The 14,288-nt window shown below is 74.0% G+C and overlaps 9 non-coding genes and 5 pseudogenes across 9 annotated transcripts; all 14 read left to right on the top strand.

The window, feature by feature from the left end:
• The first annotated feature begins 97 nt into the window (after positions 1-97).
• Positions 98-216, top strand: LOC133102798 (5S ribosomal RNA). The gene has a single exon (XR_009703098.1). It is a non-coding gene; the product is annotated as a 5S ribosomal RNA (ribosomal RNA).
• Positions 217-1,162: 946 nt separating this feature from the next.
• Positions 1,163-1,281, top strand: LOC133077675 (5S ribosomal RNA; annotated as a pseudogene).
• A 909-nt stretch (positions 1,282-2,190) lies between these two features.
• On the top strand, positions 2,191-2,309 carry LOC133102795 (5S ribosomal RNA). Its single transcript, XR_009703097.1, has one exon. It is a non-coding gene; the product is annotated as a 5S ribosomal RNA (ribosomal RNA).
• Positions 2,310-3,227: 918 nt separating this feature from the next.
• On the top strand, positions 3,228-3,346 carry LOC133102792 (5S ribosomal RNA). The gene has a single exon (XR_009703096.1). It is a non-coding gene; the product is annotated as a 5S ribosomal RNA (ribosomal RNA).
• Positions 3,347-4,292: 946 nt separating this feature from the next.
• LOC133077669 (5S ribosomal RNA) lies at positions 4,293-4,411 on the top strand (annotated as a pseudogene).
• Positions 4,412-5,320: 909 nt separating this feature from the next.
• LOC133102788 (5S ribosomal RNA) lies at positions 5,321-5,439 on the top strand. The gene has a single exon (XR_009703095.1). It is a non-coding gene; the product is annotated as a 5S ribosomal RNA (ribosomal RNA).
• A 918-nt stretch (positions 5,440-6,357) lies between these two features.
• On the top strand, positions 6,358-6,476 carry LOC133102783 (5S ribosomal RNA). The gene has a single exon (XR_009703094.1). It is a non-coding gene; the product is annotated as a 5S ribosomal RNA (ribosomal RNA).
• A 946-nt stretch (positions 6,477-7,422) lies between these two features.
• On the top strand, positions 7,423-7,541 carry LOC133077661 (5S ribosomal RNA; annotated as a pseudogene).
• A 910-nt stretch (positions 7,542-8,451) lies between these two features.
• On the top strand, positions 8,452-8,570 carry LOC133102777 (5S ribosomal RNA). The gene has a single exon (XR_009703093.1). It is a non-coding gene; the product is annotated as a 5S ribosomal RNA (ribosomal RNA).
• A 916-nt stretch (positions 8,571-9,486) lies between these two features.
• LOC133102774 (5S ribosomal RNA) lies at positions 9,487-9,605 on the top strand. The gene has a single exon (XR_009703091.1). It is a non-coding gene; the product is annotated as a 5S ribosomal RNA (ribosomal RNA).
• Positions 9,606-10,550: 945 nt separating this feature from the next.
• Positions 10,551-10,669, top strand: LOC133077653 (5S ribosomal RNA; annotated as a pseudogene).
• Positions 10,670-11,578: 909 nt separating this feature from the next.
• Positions 11,579-11,697, top strand: LOC133102769 (5S ribosomal RNA). Its single transcript, XR_009703090.1, has one exon. It is a non-coding gene; the product is annotated as a 5S ribosomal RNA (ribosomal RNA).
• A 918-nt stretch (positions 11,698-12,615) lies between these two features.
• LOC133102760 (5S ribosomal RNA) lies at positions 12,616-12,734 on the top strand. Its single transcript, XR_009703086.1, has one exon. It is a non-coding gene; the product is annotated as a 5S ribosomal RNA (ribosomal RNA).
• Positions 12,735-13,680: 946 nt separating this feature from the next.
• On the top strand, positions 13,681-13,799 carry LOC133077648 (5S ribosomal RNA; annotated as a pseudogene).
• The last annotated feature ends 489 nt before the right edge of the window (positions 13,800-14,288 follow it).

The following is a 14,288-nucleotide window of genomic DNA, read 5'->3' as shown; positions in this document are numbered from 1 at the left end:
GGGGCCCTGCCGGGGCGGGCTGGCCGCCGGGCTGGCGGGGAGGCGCAAGCGCCAGCGAAGCTGGGCCTCAAGAGGCACTCCGCGGGCCCCTTTTAACGTCTACGGCCATACCACCCTGAACGCGCCCGATCTCGTCTGATCTCGGAAGCTAAGCAGGGTCGGGCCTGGTTAGTACTTGGATGGGAGACCGCCTGGGAATACCGGGTGCTGTAGGCTTTTTGCCTCCCGCTCCGCCTTCTCCTTTAGTCGCCCGCGGCCTAGGCCGAGGCCGAGGCCAAGGCCGAGGCCGCTGCCTCCGCCCCCGCCCCCGCCCCCGCCGGGCAGCGCTGCAGGCCCCACCTCCTCCGGCCCCTCCCACCACAGCGCGCCAGAGGGGGCGCTCCGCGCCGGCCTGGCCGGCCAGGCGGCCAGAAGGCGGCCCTGGAAGGCAGCCGCCACCCCAGCCGCTCCCGTGGTGGCTGGCCCGGACCCAGACTCCGCCGCAGGCCGGGGTGCCGTCCGTGCGGCCCACGAAGCCCTCGACCTGCACTTGGCCGCCCCCACCGGAGCCCAGCCGCGCCGCAGCCCCCTGTCTGCCCGTGTGTCTCTCCACAGCTCCCTCCGGAAAAAGCCCACCCTTTGCCACTTCGCCACGGCCGAGAGTGGGAGCGGGGTCGTGGGCTGGGACCGGTTCGCTGGGCTGGCTAGACACCAGGCGCCGGGAACTTTGCTCGGCAGTTGGCGTGGGGGCAAGGGTGGCGTTGCTGTGTCTAAGGGGCCGTGCCGGCTCAATGGTGGCTCCCAGTGGCTTCGGGCCAACTGCCGTTGGGCAGGCGGGCCGGCCAGGCCGTGGCTGGGCTGCGCCTAGCACTGTGTGGATTGACAGGGTGGGGAATGCACAAGGGACCGAGGGCCACAGGCCCTTAAGCCTCCGGGGCCAAGTCCTGTGAGCGTTGAGCGGCTCTGGGGCGGAGGGCCAAGCGCCTACAGGCCTGGAGGGTCCCGCCTGACCTGAGCTGCGAAGTCGCCCACAACTCCACCACCCCCGGGCCCTCGAGGCCTCCTGTCGCTTGCCTGGGCGGACGGCAGGGCCGCGCCGGAGAGGGTTGGCTGCCGGGCTGGCGGTAAGTCGCCAGCACCAGCGAAGCTAAGCCTCAAGAGGCACACCGTGGCCCCCGCTGCATTCTACGGCCACACCTCCCTGAACGCACCACACCTCGTCTGATCTCGGAAGCTAATCAGGGTCTGGCCTGTTTCGTACCTGGATGGGAGACCACATGGGAATACCGAGTGCTGTAGGCTTTTTTGCCTCCCGCTCCGCCTTGACATTTAGTGGCCCGCGGCCGAGGCCGCCTCCGCCCCCGCTGAGCACCGCTGCAGGCCTCACCTCCTCACGTCCCTCCCAACACAGCGCGCCGGAGGGATCGCTCCCCGCCGAGCTGGCTGGACATGCGGCCAGAATGCGGCCCTGGAAGGCAGCCGCCACCCCAGCCGCTCCCGTGGTGGCTGGCCCGGACCCAGACTCCGCCGCAGGCCGGGGTGCCGTCCGTGCGGCCCGCAAGGCCCTCGACCTGCACTTGGCCGCCCCCACCGGAGCCCAGCCGCGCCGCAGCCCCCTGTCTGCCCGTGTGTCTCTCCACAGCTCCCTCCGGAAAAAGCCCCCCCTCCGCCGTTTCGCCACGGCCGGGGGCGGGAGCGGGGGCGGGGGCCGGGGCCGCTTCTCCGGGCCTGCCGGCCACCAGGGCCGGGGTCCTGTGCTCGGCGGGCGGCGTGGGGGCAAGGGGGGGCCTTGCTGGGGCTAAGGGGCCGTGCCCACTCCATGGTGGCTCCCAGTGGCTTCGGGCCAGCTGCTGCCCGGCCGGAGGGCCGGCCCGGCCGTGGCCGGGCTGCGCCTAACTCCGCGTGGGCGGGCAGGGGGGGATGCCCAAGGGACCGCGGCCGCCGGGCCCTGAAGCCTCCGGGGCCGCGTCCCTGTGAGCGTCGAGCGGGATCTGCGGCGGGGCGCCAAGCGCCGACGGGCCTGGAGCGTCCCGCCCGCCCTGGGCTGCGAGGTGGCCCACCACTCCGCCACCCCCGGGTCCCCGAGGCCTCCTGTCGCCTGCCTGGGCGGGCGGCAGGGCCCTGCCGGAGAGGGCTGGCCGCCGGCATGGCGGTAAGGCGCAGGCGCCAGCGAAGCTGGGCCTCAAGAGGCACCGCGCGGGCCCCTCCTGCGTCTACGGCCATACCACCCTGAACGCGCCCGATCTCGTCTGATCTCGGAAGCTAAGCAGGGTCGGGCCTGGTTAGTACTTGGATGGGAGACCGCCTGGGAATACCGGGTGCTGTAGGCTTTTTGCCTCCCGCTCCGCCTTCTCCTTTAGTCGCCCGCCGCCTCCGCCCCCGCCCCCGCCCCCGCCCCCGCCGGGCACCGCTGCAGGCCCCACCTCCTCCGGCCCCTCCCACCACAGCGCGCCAGAGGGGGCGCTCTCCGCCTGCCTGGCCGGCCAGGCGGCCAGAAGGCGGCCCTGGAAGGCAGCCGCATCCCAGCCGCTCCCGGGGTGGCTGGCCTGAACCCAGACTCCGCCTCAGGCCCGGGTGCCGGCCGTGCGGCCCGCGAGCCCCTTGACCTGCACCTGGCCGCCCCCACCAGCGCCCAGCCCCGGCGCAGCCACCTATCTGCCGGTGTGTCTCTCCACAGCTCCCTCCGGAAAAAGCCCCCCCTCCGCCGTTTCGCCACGGCCGGGGGCGGGAGCGGGGGCGGGGGCCGGGGCCGGTGCTCCGGGCCGGCCGGCCACAAGGCGCCGGGTCCTGTGCTCGGCGGGTGGCGTGGGGGCAAGGGTGGCCTTGCTGGGGCTAAGGGGCCGTGCCGACTCAATGGTGGCTCCCAGTGGGTTAAGGGCCGACTGCCGTCGGGCAGGAGGGCCGGCCCGGGCTGCGGCTGGGCTGCGCCTAGCGCCGCGTGGGCGGGCAGAGGGGAGGCCCAAGGGACCGCGGGCCCCGGGCCCTGAAGCCTCCGGGGCCACGTCCCTGTGAGCGACGTGCGGGATCTGGGGCGGGGCGCCAAGCGCCGAACGGTTTGGTGGGTCCCGCCCGCCCTGGGCTGGGAGGTCGCCGAACCCTCCGCCACCCCCCTGGTACCCGAGGCCGCCGTTGCCCTGCCTGGGCGGGCGGCGGGGCCCTGCCGGGGCGGGCTGGCCGCCGGGCTGGCGGGGAGGCGCAAGCGCCAGCGAAGCTGGGCCTCAAGAGGCACTCCGCGGGCCCCTTTTAACGTCTACGGCCATACCACCCTGAACGCGCCCGATCTCGTCTGATCTCGGAAGCTAAGCAGGGTCGGGCCTGGTTAGTACTTGGATGGGAGACCGCCTGGGAATACCGGGTGCTGTAGGCTTTTTGCCTCCCGCTCCGCCTTCTCCTTTAGTCGCCCGCGGCCTAGGCCGAGGCCGAGGCCAAGGCCGAGGCCGCTGCCTCCGCCCCCGCCCCCGCCCCCGCCGGGCAGCGCTGCAGGCCCCACCTCCTCCGGCCCCTCCCACCACAGCGCGCCAGAGGGGGCGCTCCGCGCCGGCCTGGCCGGCCAGGCGGCCAGAAGGCGGCCCTGGAAGGCAGCCGCCACCCCAGCCGCTCCCGTGGTGGCTGGCCCGGACCCAGACTCCGCCGCAGGCCGGGGTGCCGTCCGTGCGGCCCACGAAGCCCTCGACCTGCACTTGGCCGCCCCCACCGGAGCCCAGCCGCGCCGCAGCCCCCTGTCTGCCCGTGTGTCTCTCCACAGCTCCCTCCGGAAAAAGCCCACCCTTTGCCACTTCGCCACGGCCGAGAGTGGGAGCGGGGTCGTGGGCTGGGACCGGTTCGCTGGGCTGGCTAGACACCAGGCGCCGGGAACTTTGCTCGGCAGTTGGCGTGGGGGCAAGGGTGGCGTTGCTGTGTCTAAGGGGCCGTGCCGGCTCAATGGTGGCTCCCAGTGGCTTCGGGCCAACTGCCGTTGGGCAGGCGGGCCGGCCAGGCCGTGGCTGGGCTGCGCCTAGCACTGTGTGGATTGACAGGGTGGGGAATGCACAAGGGACCGAGGGCCACAGGCCCTTAAGCCTCCGGGGCCAAGTCCTGTGAGCGTTGAGCGGCTCTGGGGCGGAGGGCCAAGCGCCTACAGGCCTGGAGGGTCCCGCCTGACCTGAGCTGCGAAGTCGCCCACAACTCCACCACCCCCGGGCCCTCGAGGCCTCCTGTCGCTTGCCTGGGCGGACGGCAGGGCCGCGCCGGAGAGGGTTGGCTGCCGGGCTGGCGGTAAGTCGCCAGCACCAGCGAAGCTAAGCCTCAAGAGGCACACCGTGGCCCCCGCTGCATTCTACGGCCACACCTCCCTGAACGCACCACACCTCGTCTGATCTCGGAAGCTAATCAGGGTCTGGCCTGTTTCGTACCTGGATGGGAGACCACATGGGAATACCGAGTGCTGTAGGCTTTTTTGCCTCCCGCTCCGCCTTGACATTTAGTGGCCCGCGGCCGAGGCCGCCTCCGCCCCCGCTGAGCACCGCTGCAGGCCTCACCTCCTCACGTCCCTCCCAACACAGCGCGCCGGAGGGATCGCTCCCCGCCGAGCTGGCTGGACATGCGGCCAGAATGCGGCCCTGGAAGGCAGCCGCCACCCCAGCCGCTCCCGTGGTGGCTGGCCCGGACCCAGACTCCGCCGCAGGCCGGGGTGCCGTCCGTGCGGCCCGCAAGGCCCTCGACCTGCACTTGGCCGCCCCCACCGGAGCCCAGCCGCGCCGCAGCCCCCTGTCTGCCCGTGTGTCTCTCCACAGCTCCCTCCGGAAAAAGCCCCCCCTCCGCCGTTTCGCCACGGCCGGGGGCGGGAGCGGGGGCGGGGGCCGGGGCCGCTTCTCCGGGCCTGCCGGCCACCAGGGCCGGGGTCCTGTGCTCGGCGGGCGGCGTGGGGGCAAGGGGGGGCCTTGCTGGGGCTAAGGGGCCGTGCCCACTCCATGGTGGCTCCCAGTGGCTTCGGGCCAGCTGCTGCCCGGCCGGAGGGCCGGCCCGGCCGTGGCCGGGCTGCGCCTAACTCCGCGTGGGCGGGCAGGGGGGGATGCCCAAGGGACCGCGGCCGCCGGGCCCTGAAGCCTCCGGGGCCGCGTCCCTGTGAGCGTCGAGCGGGATCTGCGGCGGGGCGCCAAGCGCCGACGGGCCTGGAGCGTCCCGCCCGCCCTGGGCTGCGAGGTGGCCCACCACTCCGCCACCCCCGGGTCCCCGAGGCCTCCTGTCGCCTGCCTGGGCGGGCGGCAGGGCCCTGCCGGAGAGGGCTGGCCGCCGGCATGGCGGTAAGGCGCAGGCGCCAGCGAAGCTGGGCCTCAAGAGGCACCGCGCGGGCCCCTCCTGCGTCTACGGCCATACCACCCTGAACGCGCCCGATCTCGTCTGATCTCGGAAGCTAAGCAGGGTCGGGCCTGGTTAGTACTTGGATGGGAGACCGCCTGGGAATACCGGGTGCTGTAGGCTTTTTGCCTCCCGCTCCGCCTTCTCCTTTAGTCGCCCGCCGCCTCCGCCCCCGCCCCCGCCCCCGCCCCCGCCGGGCACCGCTGCAGGCCCCACCTCCTCCGGCCCCTCCCACCACAGCGCGCCAGAGGGGGCGCTCTCCGCCTGCCTGGCCGGCCAGGCGGCCAGAAGGCGGCCCTGGAAGGCAGCCGCATCCCAGCCGCTCCCGGGGTGGCTGGCCTGAACCCAGACTCCGCCTCAGGCCCGGGTGCCGGCCGTGCGGCCCGCGAGCCCCTTGACCTGCACCTGGCCGCCCCCACCAGCGCCCAGCCCCGGCGCAGCCACCTATCTGCCGGTGTGTCTCTCCACAGCTCCCTCCGGAAAAAGCCCCCCCTCCGCCGTTTCGCCACGGCCGGGGGCGGGAGCGGGGGCGGGGGCCGGGGCCGGTGCTCCGGGCCGGCCGGCCACAAGGCGCCGGGTCCTGTGCTCGGCGGGTGGCGTGGGGGCAAGGGTGGCCTTGCTGGGGCTAAGGGGCCGTGCCGACTCAATGGTGGCTCCCAGTGGGTTAAGGGCCGACTGCCGTCGGGCAGGAGGGCCGGCCCGGGCTGCGGCTGGGCTGCGCCTAGCGCCGCGTGGGCGGGCAGAGGGGAGGCCCAAGGGACCGCGGGCCCCGGGCCCTGAAGCCTCCGGGGCCACGTCCCTGTGAGCGACGTGCGGGATCTGGGGCGGGGCGCCAAGCGCCGAACGGTTTGGTGGGTCCCGCCCGCCCTGGGCTGGGAGGTCGCCGAACCCTCCGCCACCCCCCTGGTACCCGAGGCCGCCGTTGCCCTGCCTGGGCGGGCGGCGGGGCCCTGCCGGGGCGGGCTGGCCGCCGGGCTGGCGGGGAGGCGCAAGCGCCAGCGAAGCTGGGCCTCAAGAGGCACTCCGCGGGCCCCTTTTAACGTCTACGGCCATACCACCCTGAACGCGCCCGATCTCGTCTGATCTCGGAAGCTAAGCAGGGTCGGGCCTGGTTAGTACTTGGATGGGAGACCGCCTGGGAATACCGGGTGCTGTAGGCTTTTTGCCTCCCGCTCCGCCTTCTCCTTTAGTCGCCCGCGGCCTAGGCCGAGGCCGAGGCCAAGGCCGAGGCCGCTGCCTCCGCCCCCGCCCCCGCCCCCGCCGGGCAGCGCTGCAGGCCCCACCTCCTCCGGCCCCTCCCACCACAGCGCGCCAGAGGGGGCGCTCCGCGCCGGCCTGGCCGGCCAGGCGGCCAGAAGGCGGCCCTGGAAGGCAGCCGCCACCCCAGCCGCTCCCGTGGTGGCTGGCCCGGACCCAGACTCCGCCGCAGGCCGGGGTGCCGTCCGTGCGGCCCACGAAGCCCTCGACCTGCACTTGGCCGCCCCCACCGGAGCCCAGCCGCGCCGCAGCCCCCTGTCTGCCCGTGTGTCTCTCCACAGCTCCCTCCGGAAAAAGCCCACCCTTTGCCACTTCGCCACGGCCGAGAGTGGGAGCGGGGTCGTGGGCTGGGACCGGTTCGCTGGGCTGGCTAGACACCAGGCGCCGGGAACTTTGCTCGGCAGTTGGCGTGGGGGCAAGGGTGGCGTTGCTGTGTCTAAGGGGCCGTGCCGGCTCAATGGTGGCTCCCAGTGGCTTCGGGCCAACTGCCGTTGGGCAGGCGGGCCGGCCAGGCCGTGGCTGGGCTGCGCCTAGCACTGTGTGGATTGACAGGGTGGGGAATGCACAAGGGACCGAGGGCCACAGGCCCTTAAGCCTCCGGGGCCAAGTCCTGTGAGCGTTGAGCGGCTCTGGGGCGGAGGGCCAAGCGCCTACAGGCCTGGAGGGTCCCGCCTGACCTGAGCTGCGAAGTCGCCCACAACTCCACCACCCCCGGGCCCTCGAGGCCTCCTGTCGCTTGCCTGGGCGGACGGCAGGGCCGCGCCGGAGAGGGTTGGCTGCCGGGCTGGCGGTAAGTCGCCAGCACCAGCGAAGCTAAGCCTCAAGAGGCACACCGTGGCCCCCGCTGCATTCTACGGCCACACCTCCCTGAACGCACCACACCTCGTCTGATCTCGGAAGCTAATCAGGGTCTGGCCTGTTTCGTACCTGGATGGGAGACCACATGGGAATACCGAGTGCTGTAGGCTTTTTTGCCTCCCGCTCCGCCTTGACATTTAGTGGCCCGCGGCCGAGGCCGCCTCCGCCCCCGCTGAGCACCGCTGCAGGCCTCACCTCCTCACGTCCCTCCCAACACAGCGCGCCGGAGGGATCGCTCCCCGCCGAGCTGGCTGGACATGCGGCCAGAATGCGGCCCTGGAAGGCAGCCGCCACCCCAGCCGCTCCCGTGGTGGCTGGCCCGGACCCAGACTCCGCCGCAGGCCGGGGTGCCGTCCGTGCGGCCCGCGAGGCCCTCGACCTGCACTTGGCCGCCCCCACCGGAGCCCAGCCGCGCCGCAGCCCCCTGTCTGCCCGTGTGTCTCTCCACAGCTCCCTCCGGAAAAAGCCCCCCCCTCCGCCGTTTCGCCACGGCCGGGGGCGGGAGCGGGGGCGGGGGCCGGGGCCGCTTCTCCGGGCCTGCCGGCCACCAGGGCCGGGGTCCTGTGCTCGGCGGGCGGCGTGGGGGCAAGGGGGGGCCTTGCTGGGGCTAAGGGGCCGTGCCCACTCCATGGTGGCTCCCAGTGGCTTCGGGCCAGCTGCTGCCCGGCCGGAGGGCCGGCCCGGCCGTGGCCGGGCTGCGCCTAACTCCGCGTGGGCGGGCAGGGGGGGATGCCCAAGGGACCGCGGCCGCCGGGCCCTGAAGCCTCCGGGGCCGCGTCCCTGTGAGCGTCGAGCGGGATCTGCGGCGGGGCGCCAAGCGCCGACGGGCCTGGAGCGTCCCGCCCGCCCTGGGCTGCGAGGTGGCCCACCACTCCGCCACCCCCGGGTCCCCGAGGCCTCCTGTCGCCTGCCTGGGCGGGCGGCAGGGCCCTGCCGGAGAGGGCTGGCCGCCGGCATGGCGGTAAGGCGCAGGCGCCAGCGAAGCTGGGCCTCAAGAGGCACCGCGCGGGCCCCTCCTGCGTCTACGGCCATACCACCCTGAACGCGCCCGATCTCGTCTGATCTCGGAAGCTAAGCAGGGTCGGGCCTGGTTAGTACTTGGATGGGAGACCGCCTGGGAATACCGGGTGCTGTAGGCTTTTTGCCTCCCGCTCCGCCTTCTCCTTTAGTCGCCCGCCGCCTCCGCCCCCGCCCCCGCCCCCGCCCCGCCGGGCACCGCTGCAGGCCCCACCTCCTCCGGGCCCTCCCACCACAGCGCGCCAGAGGGGGCGCTCTCCGCCTGCCTGGCCGGCCAGGCGGCCAGAAGGCGGCCCTGGAAGGCAGCCGCATCCCAGCCGCTCCCGGGGTGGCTGGCCTGAACCCAGACTCCGCCTCAGGCCCGGGTGCCGGCCGTGCGGCCCGCGAGCCCCTTGACCTGCACCTGGCCGCCCCCACCAGCGCCCAGCCCCGGCGCAGCCACCTATCTGCCGGTGTGTCTCTCCACAGCTCCCTCCGGAAAAAGCCCCCCTCCGCCGTTTCGCCACGGCCGGGGGCGGGAGCGGGGGCGGGGGCCGGGGCCGGTGCTCCGGGCCGGCCGGCCACAAGGCGCCGGGTCCTGTGCTCGGCGGGTGGCGTGGGGGCAAGGGTGGCCTTGCTGGGGCTAAGGGGCCGTGCCGACTCAATGGTGGCTCCCAGTGGGTTAAGGGCCGACTGCCGTCGGGCAGGAGGGCCGGCCCGGGCTGCGGCTGGGCTGCGCCTAGCGCCGCGTGGGCGGGCAGAGGGGAGGCCCAAGGGACCGCGGGCCCCGGGCCCTGAAGCCTCCGGGGCCACGTCCCTGTGAGCGACGTGCGGGATCTGGGGCGGGGCGCCAAGCGCCGAACGGTTTGGTGGGTCCCGCCCGCCCTGGGCTGGGAGGTCGCCGAACCCTCCGCCACCCCCCTGGTACCCGAGGCCGCCGTTGCCCTGCCTGGGCGGGCGGCGGGGCCCTGCCGGGGCGGGCTGGCCGCCGGGCTGGCGGGGAGGCGCAAGCGCCAGCGAAGCTGGGCCTCAAGAGGCACTCCGCGGGCCCCTTTTAACGTCTACGGCCATACCACCCTGAACGCGCCCGATCTCGTCTGATCTCGGAAGCTAAGCAGGGTCGGGCCTGGTTAGTACTTGGATGGGAGACCGCCTGGGAATACCGGGTGCTGTAGGCTTTTTGCCTCCCGCTCCGCCTTCTCCTTTAGTCGCCCGCGCCTAGGCCGAGGCCGAGGCCAAGGCCGAGGCCGCTGCCTCCGCCCCCGCCCCCGCCCCCGCCGGGCAGCGCTGCAGGCCCCACCTCCTCCGGCCCCTCCCACCACAGCGCGCCAGAGGGGGCGCTCCGCGCCGGCCTGGCCGGCCAGGCGGCCAGAAGGCGGCCCTGGAAGGCAGCCGCCACCCCAGCCGCTCCCGTGGTGGCTGGCCCGGACCCAGACTCCGCCGCAGGCCGGGGTGCCGTCCGTGCGGCCCACGAAGCCCTCGACCTGCACTTGGCCGCCCCCACCGGAGCCCAGCCGCGCCGCAGCCCCCTGTCTGCCCGTGTGTCTCTCCACAGCTCCCTCCGGAAAAAGCCCACCCTTTGCCACTTCGCCACGGCCGAGAGTGGGAGCGGGGTCGTGGGCTGGGACCGGTTCGCTGGGCTGGCTAGACACCAGGCGCCGGGAACTTTGCTCGGCAGTTGGCGTGGGGGCAAGGGTGGCGTTGCTGTGTCTAAGGGGCCGTGCCGGCTCAATGGTGGCTCCCAGTGGCTTCGGGCCAACTGCCGTTGGGCAGGCGGGCCGGCCAGGCCGTGGCTGGGCTGCGCCTAGCACTGTGTGGATTGACAGGGTGGGGAATGCACAAGGGACCGAGGGCCACAGGCCCTTAAGCCTCCGGGGCCAAGTCCTGTGAGCGTTGAGCGGCTCTGGGGCGGAGGGCCAAGCGCCTACAGGCCTGGAGGGTCCCGCCTGACCTGAGCTGCGAAGTCGCCCACAACTCCACCACCCCCGGGCCCTCGAGGCCTCCTGTCGCTTGCCTGGGCGGACGGCAGGGCCGCGCCGGAGAGGGTTGGCTGCCGGGCTGGCGGTAAGTCGCCAGCACCAGCGAAGCTAAGCCTCAAGAGGCACACCGTGGCCCCCGCTGCATTCTACGGCCACACCTCCCTGAACGCACCACACCTCGTCTGATCTCGGAAGCTAATCAGGGTCTGGCCTGTTTCGTACCTGGATGGGAGACCACATGGGAATACCGAGTGCTGTAGGCTTTTTTGCCTCCCGCTCCGCCTTGACATTTAGTGGCCCGCGGCCGAGGCCGCCTCCGCCCCCGCTGAGCACCGCTGCAGGCCTCACCTCCTCACGTCCCTCCCAACACAGCGCGCCGGAGGGATCGCTCCCCGCCGAGCTGGCTGGACATGCGGCCAGAATGCGGCCCTGGAAGGCAGCCGCCACCCCAGCCGCTCCCGTGGTGGCTGGCCCGGACCCAGACTCCGCCGCAGGCCGGGGTGCCGTCCGTGCGGCCCGCGAGGCCCTCGACCTGCACTTGGCCGCCCCCACCGGAGCCCAGCCGCGCCGCAGCCCCCTGTCTGCCCGTGTGTCTCTCCACAGCTCCCTCCGGAAAAAGCCCCCCCTCCGCCGTTTCGCCACGGCCGGGGGCGGGAGCGGGGGCGGGGGCCGGGGCCGCTTCTCCGGGCCTGCCGGCCACCAGGGCCGGGGTCCTGTGCTCGGCGGGCGGCGTGGGGGCAAGGGGGGGCCTTGCTGGGGCTAAGGGGCCGTGCCCACTCCATGGTGGCTCCCAGTGGCTTCGGGCCAGCTGCTGCCCGGCCGGAGGGCCGGCCCGGCCGTGGCCGGGCTGCGCCTAACTCCGCGTGGGCGGGCAGGGGGGGATGCCCAAGGGACCGCGGCCGCCGGGCCCTGAAGCCTCCGGGGCCGCGTCCCTGTGAGCGTCGAGCGGGATCTGCGGCGGGGCGCCAAGCGCCGACGGGCCTGGAGCGTCCCGCCCGCCCTGGGCTGCGAGGTGGCCCACCACTCCGCCACCCCCGGGTCCCCGAGGCCTCCTGTCGCCTGCCTGGGCGGGCGGCAGGGCCCTGCCGGAGAGGGCTGGCCGCCGGCATGGCGGTAAGGCGCAGGCGCCAGCGAAGCTGGGCCTCAAGAGGCACCGCGCGGGCCCCTCCTGCGTCTACGGCCATACCACCCTGAACGCGCCCGATCTCGTCTGATCTCGGAAGCTAAGCAGGGTCGGGCCTGGTTAGTACTTGGATGGGAGACCGCCTGGGAATACCGGGTGCTGTAGGCTTTTTGCCTCCCGCTCCGCCTTCTCCTTTAGTCGCCCGCCGCCTCCGCCCCCGCCCCCGCCCCCGCCCCCGCCGGGCACCGCTGCAGGCCCCACCTCCTCCGGCCCCTCCCACCACAGCGCGCCAGAGGGGGCGCTCTCCGCCTGCCTGGCCGGCCAGGCGGCCAGAAGGCGGCCCTGGAAGGCAGCCGCATCCCAGCCGCTCCCGGGGTGGCTGGCCTGAACCCAGACTCCGCCTCAGGCCCGGGTGCCGGCCGTGCGGCCCGCGAGCCCCTTGACCTGCACCTGGCCGCCCCCACCAGCGCCCAGCCCCGGCGCAGCCACCTATCTGCCGGTGTGTCTCTCCACAGCTCCCTCCGGAAAAAGCCCCCCCTCCGCCGTTTCGCCACGGCCGGGGGCGGGAGCGGGGGCGGGGGCCGGGGCCGGTGCTCCGGGCCGGCCGGCCACAAGGCGCCGGGTCCTGTGCTCGGCGGGTGGCGTGGGGGCAAGGGTGGCCTTGCTGGGGCTAAGGGGCCGTGCCGACTCAATGGTGGCTCCCAGTGGGTTAAGGGCCGACTGCCGTCGGGCAGGAGGGCCGGCCCGGGCTGCGGCTGGGCTGCGCCTAGCGCCGCGTGGGCGGGCAGAGGGGAGGCCCAAGGGACCGCGGGCCCCGGGCCCTGAAGCCTCCGGGGCCACGTCCCTGTGAGCGACGTGCGGGATCTGGGGCGGGGCGCCAAGCGCCGAACGGTTTGGTGGGTCCCGCCCGCCCTGGGCTGGGAGGTCGCCGAACCCTCCGCCACCCCCCTGGTACCCGAGGCCGCCGTTGCCCTGCCTGGGCGGGCGGCGGGGCCCTGCCGGGGCGGGCTGGCCGCCGGGCTGGCGGGGAGGCGCAAGCGCCAGTGAAGCTGGGCCTCAAGAGGCACTCCGCGGGCCCCTTTTAACGTCTACGGCCATACCACCCTGAACGCGCCCGATCTCGTCTGATCTCGGAAGCTAAGCAGGGTCGGGCCTGGTTAGTACTTGGATGGGAGACCGCCTGGGAATACCGGGTGCTGTAGGCTTTTTGCCTCCCGCTCCGCCTTCTCCTTTAGTCGCCCGCGGCCTAGGCCGAGGCCGAGGCCAAGGCCGAGGCCGCTGCCTCCGCCCCCGCCCCCGCCCCCGCCGGGCAGCGCTGCAGGCCCCACCTCCTCCGGCCCCTCCCACCACAGCGCGCCAGAGGGGGCGCTCCGCGCCGGCCTGGCCGGCCAGGCGGCCAGAAGGCGGCCCTGGAAGGCAGCCGCCACCCCAGCCGCTCCCGTGGTGGCTGGCCCGGACCCAGACTCCGCCGCAGGCCGGGGTGCCGTCCGTGCGGCCCACGAAGCCCTCGACCTGCACTTGGCCGCCCCCACCGGAGCCCAGCCGCGCCGCAGCCCCCTGTCTGCCCGTGTGTCTCTCCACAGCTCCCTCCGGAAAAAGCCCACCCTTTGCCACTTCGCCACGGCCGAGAGTGGGAGCGGGGTCGTGGGCTGGGACCGGTTCGCTGGGCTGGCTAGACACCAGGCGCCGGGAACTTTGCTCGGCAGTTGGCGTGGGGGCAAGGGTGGCGTTGCTGTGTCTAAGGGGCCGTGCCGGCTCAATGGTGGCTCCCAGTGGCTTCGGGCCAACTGCCGTTGGGCAGGCGGGCCGGCCAGGCCGTGGCTGGGCTGCGCCTAGCACTGTGTGGATTGACAGGGTGGGGAATGCACAAGGGACCGAGGGCCACAGGCCCTTAAGCCTCCGGGGCCAAGTCCTGTGAGCGTTGAGCGGCTCTGGGGCGGAGGGCCAAGCGCCTACAGGCCTGGAGGGTCCCGCCTGACCTGAGCTGCGAAGTCGCCCACAACTCCACCACCCCCGGGCCCTCGAGGCCTCCTGTCGCTTGCCTGGGCGGACGGCAGGGCCGCGCCGGAGAGGGTTGGCTGCCGGGCTGGCGGTAAGTCGCCAGCACCAGCGAAGCTAAGCCTCAAGAGGCACACCGTGGCCCCCGCTGCATTCTACGGCCACACCTCCCTGAACGCACCACACCTCGTCTGATCTCGGAAGCTAATCAGGGTCTGGCCTGTTTCGTACCTGGATGGGAGACCACATGGGAATACCGAGTGCTGTAGGCTTTTTTGCCTCCCGCTCCGCCTTGACATTTAGTGGCCCGCGGCCGAGGCCGCCTCCGCCCCCGCTGAGCACCGCTGCAGGCCTCACCTCCTCACGTCCCTCCCAACACAGCGCGCCGGAGGGATCGCTCCCCGCCGAGCTGGCTGGACATGCGGCCAGAATGCGGCCCTGGAAGGCAGCCGCCACCCCAGCCGCTCCCGTGGTGGCTGGCCCGGACCCAGACTCCGCCGCAGGCCGGGGTGCCGTCCGTGCGGCCCGCGAGGCCCTCGACCTGCACTTGGCCGCCCCCACCGGAGCCCAGCCGCGCCGCAGCCCCCTGTCTGCCCGTGTGTCTCTCCACAGCTCCCTCCGGAAAAAGCCCCCCCTCCGCCGTTTCGCCACGGCCGGGGGCGGGAGCGGGGGCGGGGGCCGGGGCCGCTTCTCCGGGCCTGCCGGCCACCAGGGCCGGGGTCCTGTGCTCGGAGGGCGGCGTGGGGGCAAGGGGGGGCCTT

Source organism: Eubalaena glacialis, chromosome 1, assembly GCF_028564815.1.
Source record: "Eubalaena glacialis isolate mEubGla1 chromosome 1, mEubGla1.1.hap2.+ XY, whole genome shotgun sequence".
NCBI classification, from domain to species: Eukaryota; Metazoa; Chordata; class Mammalia; order Artiodactyla; family Balaenidae; genus Eubalaena; species Eubalaena glacialis.
This window is presented reverse-complemented; position numbering and strand designations above follow the sequence as displayed.